Raw genomic sequence first — 15479 nt, 5'->3', positions numbered from 1 at the left:
AAAAAAAAAAAAAAAAAAGAAAGAAACAAAGAAACAAAAGAAAAGAAGATTAAATCAATGAACACATGTTAAAGCCCATTATATTCGGCTTGGAATGGATCTAGTGTCTTCTGTAATACTTTTTCTACCATAAAATATTCTTCTAATATAGACCCATATACTGTCTTGTTTGTTCCATTCTTCCAGGATTTATTCCCCAGCCTACCACTTAGAAGCTATAAAAATTTAAGAAAAAATTCATCCCTCTGAATCTCAGTCTAATCTTCTCCAAAGAAGTGGTATCAAAGCCAACTTTAGATGACTACAGTCTGGATCTAACTCTCATCACCTGGCATCATACAGGTCTTTACTAAGTATTAGTTACACTGTTCATCCCTTCTCTCCCTTACCCAACATGTATTTCCACCTCTAAAAACACTGTTACTGCACCCCTGCTGGCACATTATTACTCTTGAAACACATGCAATTGCAATATGCCGCAATTTCTTCTTAGAATGTCATTTCTGGTCACAAATCCACACATCGTCACTGAGGGTCTGTTGCTAGCTAAAGCTCCCTCCACTTTCTCTCCTCAACACATGCTATTCTGCACAAGTCCGTTCCTAAAGTTCACCTGAAACAGCGTTCTCTTACCTCACTGCTCTCCAGCATTTCTCTGGCATTCTTTCCTCGGGCTTTGTCAGCAGCAACTACTCAAACTCTCAAATAACCTCAACTCTCCATAACCCACTTCCTACTGATATCTTCCAGTTAATTGAGCAGGTTCATGCCCTCACACTGTGAGTGTCCTGAAAGCACCATCAAATCCTAGTCTTTGGAGGCCTGCATTTTCCCATTATTTATCAAGTTGTCTGAAGACTCATACTTTTTCTTTTATTTTTTGAGACAGGGTCTCGTCATGTAGTTAAAGATGGCCTCGAACTTGCTATGATCCTCCTGCCTGAGCCCCCGGAGTGCTGGGAGGGTGTGTGCCACCAAATCTAGCTGATTTTTATTCAGTTGAGGAATCCAATTTAATCACCTAAACCACCTTCATCTAATCACTACACTCTTCCCAGCCCCTTCACGCTTGTCTTCCCTTCAGCAATGTGCTAAATACAGCTAGTAAACGATACAGATGGAATTCAATTTAAATCATGCTCTAATCCCAGTCCTTTCCAGTTTTTCAAAATGTGTCCCCTATTCTTGCTAATGACAATTTTACGGTTATTTTTAAACTACATTGCAGAAATATTCTAGATTACAGATAAATCTGATAGAATCAGGTTCTAAATTTTTTTTTTTTAAGTGAAGGGAGCAAATCTCAGGAAACAAACACTAAATTTCTCCAGGGCATACAAAATACGGTGAGAAAAAGTGAGGCATGGAACACATCAACTTTTTTTTTTTTTTTTTTGGTATCAGGAATTGAACTCAGGACCTTGCACTTGCCAGGCAGGCACTTATGCCACTGAGCTACATCCCCGGACCTTCCTCAATTTATCTAGAAATTTATAGCTATCACTGCATATGGGCCTATCACTTTTTCTTTCCTGAAACAGAGGAGGCTCTCTGCCCTTTCCTACAGCCCATTCCTCCACCTGTGGCCTGAGTGATACATTAGTAATCACTCTGCTCTGCTTGAACTTCCTCTCTTCTAGGTCCTTCTAGCAGCATTAAATATGCCTAGATCGAACTTAAGTCTTTAACAAACACTTCCCTTACTCTATGTACCCATAATCTTCAGAGTCAAACTTCAGTCTTCCGTATTTTACTTATTACATTTCCTCAGCCCACTGCAGTCTACTGTTTACCAAGAATCTACTGATAGCTCATACTAACTAGCACTGTTTGAAAAACAGGCATTTTGAGATTCAGTTTTCATACTTGCAAGCAGGAATAACAAAAGAATCTGCCTCTACCAGAATTAAAGAAGTTAATGTAGACACCTGGTTTACAGGGTGCCACAGTGCTATATAATTATCTTTAACAATGCCTTATATCCTGATATTTTTCTCTTTCCTAGACTCACATAATTCCACTTTTTTCATTTTTTTCTCCTTTCCCTGTATCCCTTTGAGCCAAGATATGAGTCTGAATACAGTACATGATATCTACAATTCTGACAGAGTACAATATACCGTTTGAGGGAATTTTTGTTTTATGTCCTTTTATTTACATCCCTGCATTTTCTTTTTTTTTCGTACCGGGAATCGAACTCATGACCTTGCGCTTGCTAGGCAGGCAGGCGCTTGTGCCGCTGGGCTAAATCCCCAGCTATTTACATCCATTTGTCAAATCTCATGAGATAACGAATGTCATCAAACTGTACTTGAATTTGGCCGGTAGTTTTCTGCGAAAACTTCCGCGAGAGCAATTTTAGGTCATCTTGGGGTCAAGGGGCGGCGATACTATTTCTAGAACCTTGCCAGGAAGAGGAGACAAGAGATAACACTTGAGACCGTAAAAATTTTTTAGTTGCTTTGCTTCATTTTCAGACGGGAAGCCGCTCTGAGGAAGCCCAAAGTAAAAAACTGTAGCACGGCTCGCTGGAAGAGCCTGAGACTGAAGCACAAATGGTAGGGGTGGGGGGCAGTCTGCCGAATTTATCAGGCCTAGTGAAAGCGGGACTAGTCACACTTTAGCTCGGCTGGATTAAAAAGTGGCTTCTGCACGAGTCAAAAGCGATCCTCGGTCTGCATACAAAGAGTACGCGTCACCCACGGGTGCACTCCGCTTCTGGGCTCCCACGCCACCCCCACACCGGTGACAGCAGACGCTCATCTGGAACGTCACTTCTCCAGCGCGGTGCCGCCCAGGCCAAAGGCCTAAACGCCACCACCACCAGCCACCCGGGATGCTGCCTGCACCTGCTTTGGGGCCTTGGCCCAGGGCCCACGTCCCCTTCCTTGTTTTCACAGACTCATCCCACGGAGTCCTTCCTATTCACACATCTGTTGAAAGGAGGGTCATTCCTTACCTTGGGTCTCAGTGGGTGTCGGTGGCGCAGGTTAAACCCCACCGCCAAAAGCCACGCATTAAAGAGGGGAAGAAAAACCTGAAAGGGCTCCACAGCTACTCATGGCTTGATGAGCCGAGCGCAGCCGCTGGCCTTTAAGGCCTCTTCTCTCTCCTCCCCTGTGCGTGCGCAAACTCAATAGGAGGACTGTGTGGGCCGGGCCAATGCACTTGAACACTGATTGGCTGGCTGGGCACGGGGAGCCCTCTGACCCCTGTTGCCACCTCCCACTCACTCCTCAAGGGATTTTGGATGGACGGATGGATAGACAGATGCCTCTGGGTTCAGCACCCTTGTAGGCTCACAACTTTCTTCTTTTCCTAATGATCAATGATGAGGTGGGGGAAGGTAGGCAAGCTGGGAACTGAACCCTATCTTTGAATGACCTTTCAGACAGGCTGATTCCCAACAAGCAATATATTTTTATCCACTCATCTAATACTCCATGTAATTACTGAGCTTGTACTTCATGTCTGGCAGTTTTCTGGGCCCCTTTCAGCAGTAAACAAAATATCCAGTCTTCCACTACCAACAAACCCTACAGAGTTTAGCTTACATTCTACAAAGGAGTGCAGATAAAGCATTGTATTTTACCAGGTGACCATTGTTATGGTGAAAAATCAACTAGGGTAAGGGACATAATGTTGGGGTAGAGTGGGTAGGGGATGGGTCCTATTTCTCCTTAAGTGGAAAGAGAAGACGCTGCTATGCTCACATTTGCAGAAAGAGTGTGACCAATGCGGATATCTGACACCTGAAGCAATCTGAGAGGAGGAAATTACAGCACAGGGCCTCCCTGACATTTCAGGAAAATTTGCCTCAAACAATGATGATGGTCACCATAACCCTACGTTAACTTATGGATATGCCATAATATTCATCCAAATCTCAAATGATCAGAACTGTTCCTGTGTAAATAAATGGGCTTGGTCAGGAGGTTAGGAATCTCAAAGTTGGCTTAGACCCTAAAAAACCAGCAGTTTTAGGAATTCATGACAGGCATCTACCCCAAATGGGTAAATATGCAGGCTCTCTTAGTGGCTTCCTTTTTCTCAGTGTAACCCACTCAAAGCACTTTTTCCTATTTGTATAACAAGATTTGGGAGAATTTGGCGATGTTTGACACCTTGTTTCAGGTAGCATTTTTCCAGGTGGAATTTTCATGGAGAACTTTAAACTTTATTGGAAAAGTATGAGCTAGTATTCATTGCATTAAGTAAATACATGAAGCTGATGTCAAGGTTACAACACAGCTGATACAGTTTCCTACAACCTTGATCATCATCAGAAATTAGAAGCCCAAACTATAAAGAGTCACATAAAAAGTAACTCAAAATAATAACCAACAGTCAAAAAAAACCTTACAGAAATAAATGTTAGGGCTGGGGATATAGCTCAGTGGTACAGTGCCTGTCTGGGAAGCGTGAGGTCGTGAGTTTGATTCCTGGTACCACAAGCAAAACAAAAACAAACAAACAAACAAAAACTTACAAAGAATAACCCACAGTGTGAAGTAAGAGAAAAGGCCAACTCATGTCTTTGGTTGTGTTCCAATCTACTGTATTAACTGGTTATCTAATAACCTCCAAGTATTATGAACTGAGCATGGTGGTTACTGCCTGTAATCCCAGCACCTGGGGGGCTGAGGCAGAAGGCTTGGTGCCAGTTTGAGGCCAGCCTGGGCTACAAAGTGAGCTCAAGGCCAGCCTGAACTTCATAGCGAGACCCTGTCTCAAAAAGACCAAAAAAAAAAAGTATTATGTTGACTATTTTGTGTATGAGTATATACAATTTTTTAATTAAAAAAAAAATCTATGAATGTTAAAAGTTTTGGTTCTGAAACCAGTAACATGCTCATAGAACCAGGTACTCAAAACTTTAGTTTCTGAAATGTTAAGAAAAAAAACCTGAGAAAACAGTTAAAGAAACTAAAGAAACTTTTAGATACTTGAGAGTCCTGAAATTGTACCTTTACAAAACTAAATAAGAAATTCTAAATTTTTATTCAACTTATATGTAATTGACCATAATTATTTTTACATAAATGCTTAAGTGTTTTCCTGTAATTTTAGTGCAATCTTTTTTGTTTCTTTTTCTTTGGGTTTTAACTTTCCTACTGAAAGTAACCCCTGGGTTTGCTCCCTATTGCCCCATTATTAAAGAAAATTTTACTTTGCTTCTTTTTTTTTTTGTTCTTTTGAGACAGGGTATCTCTGTGCAATTCAGGCAGGCCACAAGCTCACTCTGTAGCCGAAGCCGGTCTCAAACTCACAACGATCCTCCTGCCTCAGCCTCCCAAGTGCTGAGATTACAGGTGTGCACCACCATGCCGGGTCTTGGTTTGCTTCTTATTACTTGTAGCAAAATTTAACTTTTTGGTCATTCAAGTGACAATAAAAAATAAAAATGCTAGTCTTCTAAACACCTACGAGCAAAAAATTATCTCACAAAATATTTAAAGATCACTCCTCACATTTCTGCAGCTAGAAAAACACTATTCTTCATAAACTCATCTAATTAGATGCTAAGTTGAAAACACAGTCTCCATCTTATTTTATGGTCTCTGTTGGCCAGCTTGGGGTTGTGGGGGAGGGCAAGGGAGATTTTCATGGATGTGGTCCTCAGGTGAAAGAATGCTTACATGTAAGACATCAGCAACAACAGCAGGTAGCTCGGAGCACAGCAGAGAGCACAAGAGCAAGAGCTGTCTTTATTGTACAATTCTTACACAGTGTGTTATCTCACATTTACATTCTTACATAGTGCCATAACCAGCACATGCGTGTTTACCTGTGCTAAGTCATGGTTACATAACTATATTCCACACTGTGCCTGTACTAGACAAACGGGGTCATGTCCTCAGGTGTCCTTAGACACCTCTGAGCTTTGAAGCAGTCTGGCTGGTTCCCTACAGTCCCAAAAGGAAATCTGAATACATATTCATAGTCATCTATTTTCTGATTATTTCTGATTATAATTGATACTTGGAAGTGTTATTTGTACTAAAAATATGCTTGGAGGATTTCTTTGTCAAATTCACAGAACTTGTCATTTCCTTCATCTTCCACAAGCATAGATATAAAATTAAAGTGGTGAAATTCCTTTTTTACTAAAAGCTTGGGAGACTGTCTTATAAGTTCCCATTTTCTTCCTGTCTACACTCACATCAGTCCTTCCCATTCATAATCCACATTATGCACATAAACTGTTCAGTATATATCCTCATATTTTCCCTGTGTTGTATAATTAAGCCCATAATCACAAATACACACATACTGTCACAAATTTGAATTCTATTATTCCAATGTTTGCATCTTTACTTTCCCAGACAATAAATAATATGACTTATTTGTTTATTGGCATTTGCTCTCCACACTTCAGCCCATCAAGAGAATAGCTTTGCAATGAATACAGATTTTTAACTCATTGTTTTATCCCCAGCACCTGGAACAGGAAGTAAGTCAATCAACAATATATCATGAATGTAAAAAGAGTGAAGCAGAAATGAGTATAGCAAGTTGAAGGAACAACAAGGCCAGCAGGGCTAACATAGGATGAAGGGGCAGAATAATGGAGCGTGAGATATGAGAGGTCAAAGGAAAAATGAGAAAGATGAGTTTATTCAGGGCCATATAGGTCACTACAAGTACTTTGGCTTTGACTATGAGTAAGCTAGGAAGCCAATTAAAGGTTTTGAGCAAATGAATAATCACAATTATGTTTCCAGAGAATCATTATGGATAGTGATCAGGTTGACAGGAGTAGGGCAATGGTAAAAACAGAGCCACTAAGAGAGTATAACTACCGATGTGAGAGAAAGTGATGGCTAGAGCAAGGCTCACAGCAGTTCAAGTGTACATTGGTTCTGTTGTGGCTATTTAAGGTAGAACTGCAAAAACTGTGATGGAACACATAAGGGATATAAAAAACAAACAAGTGAAAAAGGAATCAAAGATAAGTCCAAGATATTGATTTAGGAAAATGGAAGAATGAGATGGAGAAGACTATGAGAAAATCGAGTTTGGGAGGAGTCTCAGTACATTTCTGGACATGCTAAATTTGAGAGGTCAAAGTGAAGATTCCAGAGGAGTCCAGAGTCAGAATTTAAGTCTAAACTGAGATGTAAGCTTTGTAGTTGCAGGTTTATGGATGGAATCTAAAGCTAAGGTTAATCACAAGGGAGAAAGAGTAGATGACATGAACATTCAAGCCAGACACAGTGGCACACACCTCTAATCTCAGCACCGAAGAAGCCGAAGGCAGGAAGATTGCACATCTGAGTCCTTCCTGGGCAATTTAGCAAGATCTTGTCCTAAAATTTAAAAGATAAATAAATAAAAGGGCCAGGGATATAGCTCAGTGGTAGAGTGTCCCTGGGTTTGATTTCTACTACTACAAAAGGAAACAAAAATGCCAAAGTCTGATTCTTGAGTCACACTATTGTTTAGAGGACACAGGGTGGGAAGAGCAGTAAAAGTGTCTTAAGAGCTTGAAAATGAACGTTTAGAGATAGAAACCTAGAGTATATGGTGTCTGAACATCCAAGGGAAGCAAGTGCATCAAGAGAGAGAAGTTGCACCCAATATTACTGACAGGACAAGATGAGACTGAAACTAACCCCTGGATTTAGCAACAGAGAGGTCATTCATGGTCTTTAAAAAAGCAATTGAGTGGAATGGTGGGGTGAAATCTAATTGGAATAGGTTCAAGGAAGACTAAAAGAAGAAAAATTTAAGATAACAATCTATTTTTTCAAGATGTTTGGCTTAAAAGGAAGAAGAGAAACGAGATGGTTGCTGGTGAGTGAAATGGGCCTGCTACAGAATAAATACATCTGCCCCAGAAGTCACATATTGAAAGCTAATGCCCAATGTGATGGTATTAGGAACTGGAGCCGCTGAAAGGTATAAGGACTCTACAACATATCATTGTAAACTGGGCGTGGTGGCTCACGCCTGTAATCCCAGCACTCAGGAGGCTGAGGCAGGAGGACTGTTGTAAGTTTGAGACCAGGCTCGGCTACAACGTGAGCTCAAGGCCAGCCTGAACTGCATAACGAGATCTTGTCTCAAAAAAAAAAACAAAACCCACATATCATCGCACATCACAGGATTAATACCCTTCTAGAGGAGCTCAGTAAGCTCGATGTGAGGATTCAAGGACAATTTAGCTGTTTATGAACCTGGGAGTGAGCCCTCACCAGATAGAACCTGTAGGTGTTTTGAACTTGGACATCTAGTCTCCAGAATGGTGAGGGGTAGGTTTCTGTCACTTGGAAGCCACTGTGTTTATGGTATTTTGTTATAGCAGCCCAAAGACATGGCCCTAAAGAAGCCCTAAACAAAACTGCTTCGTTTTTAAAAAGAGAACAGCACACTTGATTGTTGTTGGTGGGGAAGATCTAGTAAAGAGGAAAGGAATGTTACAGGAGACAGGTGTGACTAGAGTTAGGTTTGCATGTGACAGGAATAGATGTAATCTAGTAACTAGGTAGGTTCCTCAGCTAGGAGCACAGCTTTTTCTCTCCTACTAAAAAATTAACTAAATGGATGCTGACACAGGTAGGTGCGTGAATGTATTGTGGAGAGTAGGAAGGTATGCAGGTTTTCTTTGTGGAGGTTTTCTCGGGGCAATTAAAAACACTTTAATCAGCTAGGGACAGAAATGACAAAGCAGATAATCAATTTTTATAAGTGTTTTATGGGTGCAAAAAGTCTTTATTCTAGAGATATGTTTTCTATATATTTTTAAATCAATAATATTAATTATACTATTCAACATATGTATTATTTTTAAAGCTCTTACATTAATTCTGAGACAAATGTACTGAATCTTCTCAGCTTATATTTATCAAGTTCTTAAATTTGTATGTCTTTGCTCTCTGTATTTAGCAGAATCGATACTATTCTTTATAAATTGCGCCTTTTATCAGTAAATAAATTCCATATCATTCTTTTGTTCTTAATGTTCATTAGTTGAAGTTTTTGGTCTGTTTTGATTGTCTGGTATTTTTTTATAATCAGCCTCTCACATATTTTGTAAACAAGATAAGGCTGGATTTTGGTGCTTCATTCAGGTTGTTTCTCTTTTTCTATAGGAGAACTCAATCCTTTCACATTTAGCATAGTGGCTGATAATTTATTACATCCTTTATTGTTTTGGTCTTTTTGAGACAGGGTCTCACTATGCAGTTCAGGCTGGTCTTGAACTCACTTTGTAGCCCAGGCTGGCCTCGAACTGGCAACGATCCTCTTGCCTCAGCCTCCCGAGTACTGGGATTACAGGCATGCGCCACCATGCCCGGCTTATATTACATTCTTTATATGTGTTACTTTAGCTCGATTATTTTACATCAAAGGTTTCTCTGTTTCCTTTCCCATAATGTTTTGTGGAGTATATTAGGACACTTTCACCTTTCATGGAGCCAGTTATTGGGGACCCCTGCAGTGAGTCCTCAATCTCCCGTCAAATGCTACAGGTGGGAAGAAAGAGCAAGAGACAAATGGGGGTACAGCAGGGATCTTGGATGACCAATTGTTCACAGGGCACAAAAGGCCAGAGGCACCAGAGCCTTGGCATTTACTCATTACATCTGAATCCAGGACAATGGGTGAAGCGTAGCTGGTGTTTCCGGGAACAGTAATGGTGACATGGTGGAGTAGGGAGAAAAACAAAGCATTCTCGCAAGGACAAGAAGACAGGGAAGCAATGAGGAAACTGTAGTTTCCCCAGGTGCCTTATCAGTCTTCAGAGGTTCTTATCTTGCCCTGTGAGTGCCACAGAGTCACTAGCCCTAGGGCTTCCAGCTGTGACCAGAAAAGAGCAGGGAGTTTCCGTGTTCCAATCCAGCTCAAAGGGCAGGACAAGGACAAGCTTGGACATCCCCTAGACTCAATTTATAATTCGTGGTCCCCAATAGGGTATCTGTTTTTGGTTCATTTGTTTATAATCCTTTCTTAAACTGTTCCCTCAGTTTAGGGAAACCTGAGTGGAGGACTCTGAGTTCTTACAAATCTCTGTCTTTCAGCATGATAGGTGATTTTATTGTGGCTGGTGGATTGGAACCCACCTAGTCTATATTGCTATGGAACACATTCCCGACTTCCAGCGGTACAAAAGAGAAGTTCAATATCATTTTTATTTTTAAATAACTTACCTTTTCTGCCTGAAAGCTAGTGAGTTTGCTCATTATTCTTAGAGTGTAAGAATTGTACCTTTATATCTAGTGTTCCTTCACTCATTAATCTAGGCTGAAATGCAGTTAATCTGCAGATTCAGGCCTCATTTTTAACCAAGGAACTGGTTCTACTGTTATTCCTTTTTTATCTCCTGTCACCCCTGCCCCGCCCCTCCCCTGTTTGTTCCTTTTGGAGCTCCTGTGTCTGTATGCTAGGTCTCACAGACCTGTATTTTACTCTTTTTCTCTTTCTTCTTGACTTTCATTTCTATCTTTTTTTCCCTCTGTGGTTTGGGATGTGTCTTTAAATCATGTGGCCTATATTTTGGGTTAAAAGTGGCCATTTTCTCCTCTAATTCAGCTGCTACAATGCTTAAGCTATGTTGAATTAATTCAGGTCCAGAAAGTCTTGTTTATGCTATGCTTGGTGCTGCTTTTTTGTCATTCATACTATCCCCTGCCTTGCAGCATTTATTTTTCCTCAGAGACACATTCTATTTTTGTGACAACTGTATCCTCTTAGGTGTTTTCTTCTTTTTCTTTTCTTTTTTCTTTTGCCAAAAAAAAGGTTCAGGTCTGCTTAATGGATATTTTAAATGGCAGCAGTTCCACATTTGGGAGGAAAACAAAGAGGTCTCTACCTCTGTCGGCTGTTGAGTAGGAGCACGAAGCTATGCACTTTCCTACAGAAGTACCTGGATAAACCGTCTTGCTCTCTGGTCTCTATAATGTCTCCAACTTCACACAGGGCCAGTTGCCCCACATATGCACCTTCTTTTTGGTCTCATAGAAGTCAAGGAACACCAATTTGTGCAGATCTCCTATGGAGTCACAGATCTGAGGCCCAGGCTCTTTTTTTTTTTTTTTTGTCTTTTTGAGACAGGGTCTCGCTATGCAGTTCAGGCTGGCCTTGAGCTCACTTTGTAGCCCAGGCTGGTCTCAAACTCACAACAATCCTCCTGCCTCAGCCTCCCACTCCCTAATGCTAGGATTACAGGCATGCACCACCACATCCAGCCCACACCAAGTTTTTTAAAGAGTCTCCTAATGCCTAGATTTCTCTCTACAAAACCTGGTTTAGGAGAAGCTGACAGCTACCATCAGGGAGTGGTGAATGTCTGTGCATTCAGGACTTTACCAGCTGTATCTATTTAATAACACTGAAAGCTTCATCTTACACTTGAGAAGATGAGGTAAAGGTTAAAATACTTACCTATGTCACCAGGTGGATGACAAAAAAAGCTATGAAATTTTGTCAAATAAGACCTCAATTATTAAAACACTAAGTCATTGTCTGAATATTCAAGCCAGGAAAAGGCCTATAAATAATAGTTTTCCAAATGTGGCTACAGAGTCTGAGAAATTCAAGTGCTTATTTTATGGTGAGGCCCAGGGAGACAGATTCTGAGTTATTCATCTCTATTAAACATTTAACTGTAAATATATAGTTCACATGTAGAGGGCTTCCTATGTGCCAGGGACCTGTTTAAGCATTTTAGCTACACTAACTTATTCAACTCTAACATGTATATGAAATAGTTATTACGCTATTAATAGACTACTGTCATTATTACTATTCACCTAACACAGGTTATGTGATTAAGGTTAAGTCATTCAGCCAAGGTCACATCAATAACTGATGTATTCAGATTAGAATCCAAAGAGTCCTTTGCTTTTAACCACCCGACCAAAGCTTTCTTGCCTAATAATGCGTTAGGACGCTACTGATACTGCACAAGTTTGAGGGACAGGGTCTAAGGAAGTAGAAACATTTTCCTAATTCAACACGCTCGACTACATAAAAGTGCAAGCCCTTTAAACTCTTTCCGCTGTCTCAGGATCCCAAGGAGGGGCTCCTCCGCGCTGTTGCACCTCAGTCCCACCTGGGCTCCAAACCTCAGTTTAGGAGCAATGCTAGCTAGGGCCTGGACTACTGGGGTGCTATTCTGCCGAGGGCACCGAACAGCCAGCCCAACTATCCTTCGCCAAGCACAGGTGACCCTACAACAAGTGTTTCCTCGGGTTCTGGCGGGGAGATTCCATATTTAGTCTGCAGGGCCCCGGAATTGTCTGAAACCAGTTACTTCTTCCCTGACTTCTCGGCCACGCCCCCCTTTCTCAGGCCTTAAGCGCTTAGAAGTTTTAGTAGTCTTTTACTGTAATAAGGGTTTTGTTTGTATGTCTTTATGCTTTTCAATTTAAACGTCCCCCATATTATTTGACCACGGCTTACAGAGATGCCTCGCTCCATCCATGGCGTTGAGCTGGGCGTGGTACCGCATGCGTGTAATCCCAGCGCTTGGGAGGCTGAGACAGGAGGATGGCTGCGAGTTCGAGACCAGCCTAGGCTACCCAATGAATTCAAGGACAGCCTGAACTGACAGTGAAACCCTGTGGCAAAAAAAAAAAAAAAAAAAAAAGCTTATTTGCATCCTCCGCGTCTAGGCGCCCGAGGGCCCGCCCTCCGCGGGAAGCCGTCGGGGGACATCTGGCCAATCCGGAGCCACGTCCCAGGGCGCTCTCCTCCTCGCCCCGCCCCTCCTCGCCCCGCCCCTCCTCGCCTCGCCCCGCCCCCTCCCGGCCTCGCACCCCAATGTCTAAGCGCAGTCGCGTTCCGACTTCGCTTTCGGGGCGCGAGGCGGGGCCTTTGCTAGTGTCGTGTGGGCCGAGCTTTTCGGGTGGCTCCGGTGTCCCCGCCCCTCAGAGGCTCGAGAAGACCGAGTGAGAAGCTGAGAAGCGGACGGGGACGGCGGGAAAGTGAGTCGGGGCGGAGAAGCCTGCGGGCGGTTGGAGGAGGGTCCGTCCCAGCCGCTGCCTGGTGAGGGCCGAGGAGGAAGGACGGGGAGGCCGAGGCAGGCTGGGTGCTCGGCTGGGCGGGGTTGGCCGCAGCCTGCCGGGGACGTGGACGCCTGCGGGGTCGGGGCGGAGGCGCGCGGTGCGGTGCTGGCCCTGAGGGCCCGGGGCTTGTGCGGTGCGTCCGGGGCTGCAGCCTGCCGCCGGGTCGGACCTGCTGGCGGCGTGCGCGAACTTTTTTTTTCCTTTTAGGGAAAGGGAGTTCTTAATTAATTGCTTATGTTTTTTCACCATATGGGTGGGAAAACTGACCTTGGAAGGTGTGGAAGTTTGGTCTCTAAAGTTCTACAGGTGGTGGATGGCAGAGATAAGATTGTTTAGGTTCTGCGATCTTCCTCCAGAAATCCAGGTACTGCTGTGATAGTAAATCAGGTATTTTGTTGTAGTTAGTAGGGGAGGGCAATGGAATTATTTTCTCCTTAAATTTATTAAGTAAAATATGAGAAAAACTCTAAGAATAGAGAGAAGCCTCTTAAATTGCTATTTACATTTTATTGACATTTTTATTAGTAATATATAAATGAACTATATAATCATAATTTTTTTTTTTTTTTCTCTTTTTGAGACAGGGTCTCTCTATGCAGTTTAGGCTGGCCTTGAGCCCACTTTGTAGCCCAGGCTGGTCTCAAACTCGCAAAGATCCTCCTGCCTCAGCCTCCTGCGTGCTGGGATTACAGGTGTGCGCCTCCATGCCCGGCGTTTCCTTGTTAACCATAGCTTTGAGAATGAGCTGAGACCTTGCACTCTGGCTCGGTGGTGTGCTTTTCTCTCTGTCTGTGTCTCTGTCTCTTTAACTTTGTATAAATAAATTCTCTGATGCAGAGCAGAGACATTGGCACTGCCTCTCCATCAGGGAGGTCAGGTCCCACCTGGTCCCAGCTTTCCTTTTAGTATATGTCTGCAGTTTTTTCTTAATCTCTCTTCACCCCTTCTCAGGACCCCACTCCCCAACAGGTTGCAGTATTAGCAGTAAGAGTCATGTTATTTTTTTATTTCTTCTTTTTCTTCAGTTCAGCCGGTTCATTATTCCACACTCCCCCGGAAGAGCACAAGGGAGGAAGGAAGGAACACTTTTCTGTCAGTCTGGTCTGTGGTGAGTGGGCTTGTCTTCTCTCACTTACAGGATGCCCCAGCCTCTGTATCCATGGGGAGGTAGTGCGAGTGGCAGTGAAGTTGGATGGATCAGACTGCGCAGACCGTGTTCCTCAGTTGGAGTGATGTTCCTGGCCAGCTTTCCAGTGGCTTCTTCCCAGTGTCTTCTCCTGATACCTACTTATTCATTCATTCAGTCACTTAAGTCTACAGTGCATATAATGCTTACTCTTCTTGGTACTCTGAGATGAATTTAAGACTGATGCCACATTGAGTAATAAAGCATATGAGATTAATCGTTTCAAATCCACATTAAACAGTGTGCCTCTGTGATAGAGTGCTTACTTGGCATGTGCAAGAACCTGGATTTGATCCCTCGCATCACAAATAAGTAAATAAATAAACGTGAGGAGACTACCTGCAGGGACGTGCAAGTGCAAATGTTTAAAGTGAAGCCACTTTGTGGAGGGGTATTCATATTTAATGCCTTATTCTTGTACATTACCAAGAGTCCCTCTCACATCAACCAAAGGTAGCCATTATGGACATCTGGGTGTATTTATTTGTAATCTTTTATCTAATACTTAATGTACATACATACTAATCTTGATAAGCACTCGTGTATATACATGTATATATGTGTACTGTATGTACAAGTACATGCAGAGGTTTATCTAAAACATATCTATCTATCTATATGAATTGAATTGTAAAAAATAAGTCATGAGGGCTGGTATTATTTCCAGTATACAGAACTGCACCGGTTGGGGATATAGCTCAGTGGCACAAGCGCCTGCCTGGAAGCGCAAGGTCTTGAGTTCTATTCCCAGTAGCAAAAAAAAAAAAAATTTAACTTAGAGAACTGTACCTTGTGTATAGTAAGTACTCAGTAAATATTTGTTCAGTATGAATGGTTGTTATTTGTATAATTTTTTTCATTTTACATTTAATGAGCACTTCTCCAACCATTTTTTGGTAGCATGAGTTTTTAGGACTGATTATGTTCCATTCTAGGTATATACTATTCTTTATTTAAGATTTCTTTGGGGAAAATTTAAGTATTTCCCAATATTTTACTCTTATAAACAACTTTTAGTAAATATTCTCATACATAATTTATGAAGTATATGTTTTAATTTCTCAACATGTACTCTGATAAAGAATCAATGAATATAAACATATTTTAGGATTTTGAAAACTTAAGATTTTTGTGGGAAATATTACATAAACTTCCACTCCTGTGACAACTTGACGAAATATCTGATCTCTGAACCTTTACTAGCATTTGGTACTTAAAAGAAAAATTGCCTTCATTTGAGTTCCTCTTACTCTATTAAAGTTGACTTTTTTTTACACGTA

General features: G+C 41.9%; 1 protein-coding gene and 1 long non-coding RNA gene across 2 annotated transcripts in view; one reads left to right on the top strand and one right to left on the bottom strand.

Annotated features, from left to right (window-relative positions):
• Positions 1 to 3097, bottom strand: part of Nlrp14 (NLR family, pyrin domain containing 14) — a 29029-nt gene extending 25932 nt beyond the window's left edge. The window contains exon 1 of the mRNA XM_013511752.1: positions 2960 to 3097. The gene's annotated coding sequence lies outside the window, so the exon portion shown is untranslated. The remainder of the gene's footprint in view (positions 1 to 2959) is intronic.
• A 9652-nt stretch (positions 3098 to 12749) lies between these two features.
• Positions 12750 to 15479, top strand: LOC102006020. Its single transcript, XR_260188.2, has 2 exons — positions 12750 to 12932; positions 14152 to 15479. It is a non-coding gene; the product is annotated as an uncharacterized LOC102006020 (long non-coding RNA).

This window comes from Chinchilla lanigera, unplaced genomic scaffold, assembly GCF_000276665.1.
Source record: "Chinchilla lanigera isolate Chin_1 unplaced genomic scaffold, ChiLan1.0 scaffold00013, whole genome shotgun sequence".
Lineage (NCBI taxonomy): Eukaryota > Metazoa > Chordata > Mammalia > Rodentia > Chinchillidae > Chinchilla > Chinchilla lanigera.
The sequence above is the reverse complement of the archived record's forward strand: the minus strand, read 5'-3'. Positions and strand labels throughout refer to the sequence as shown.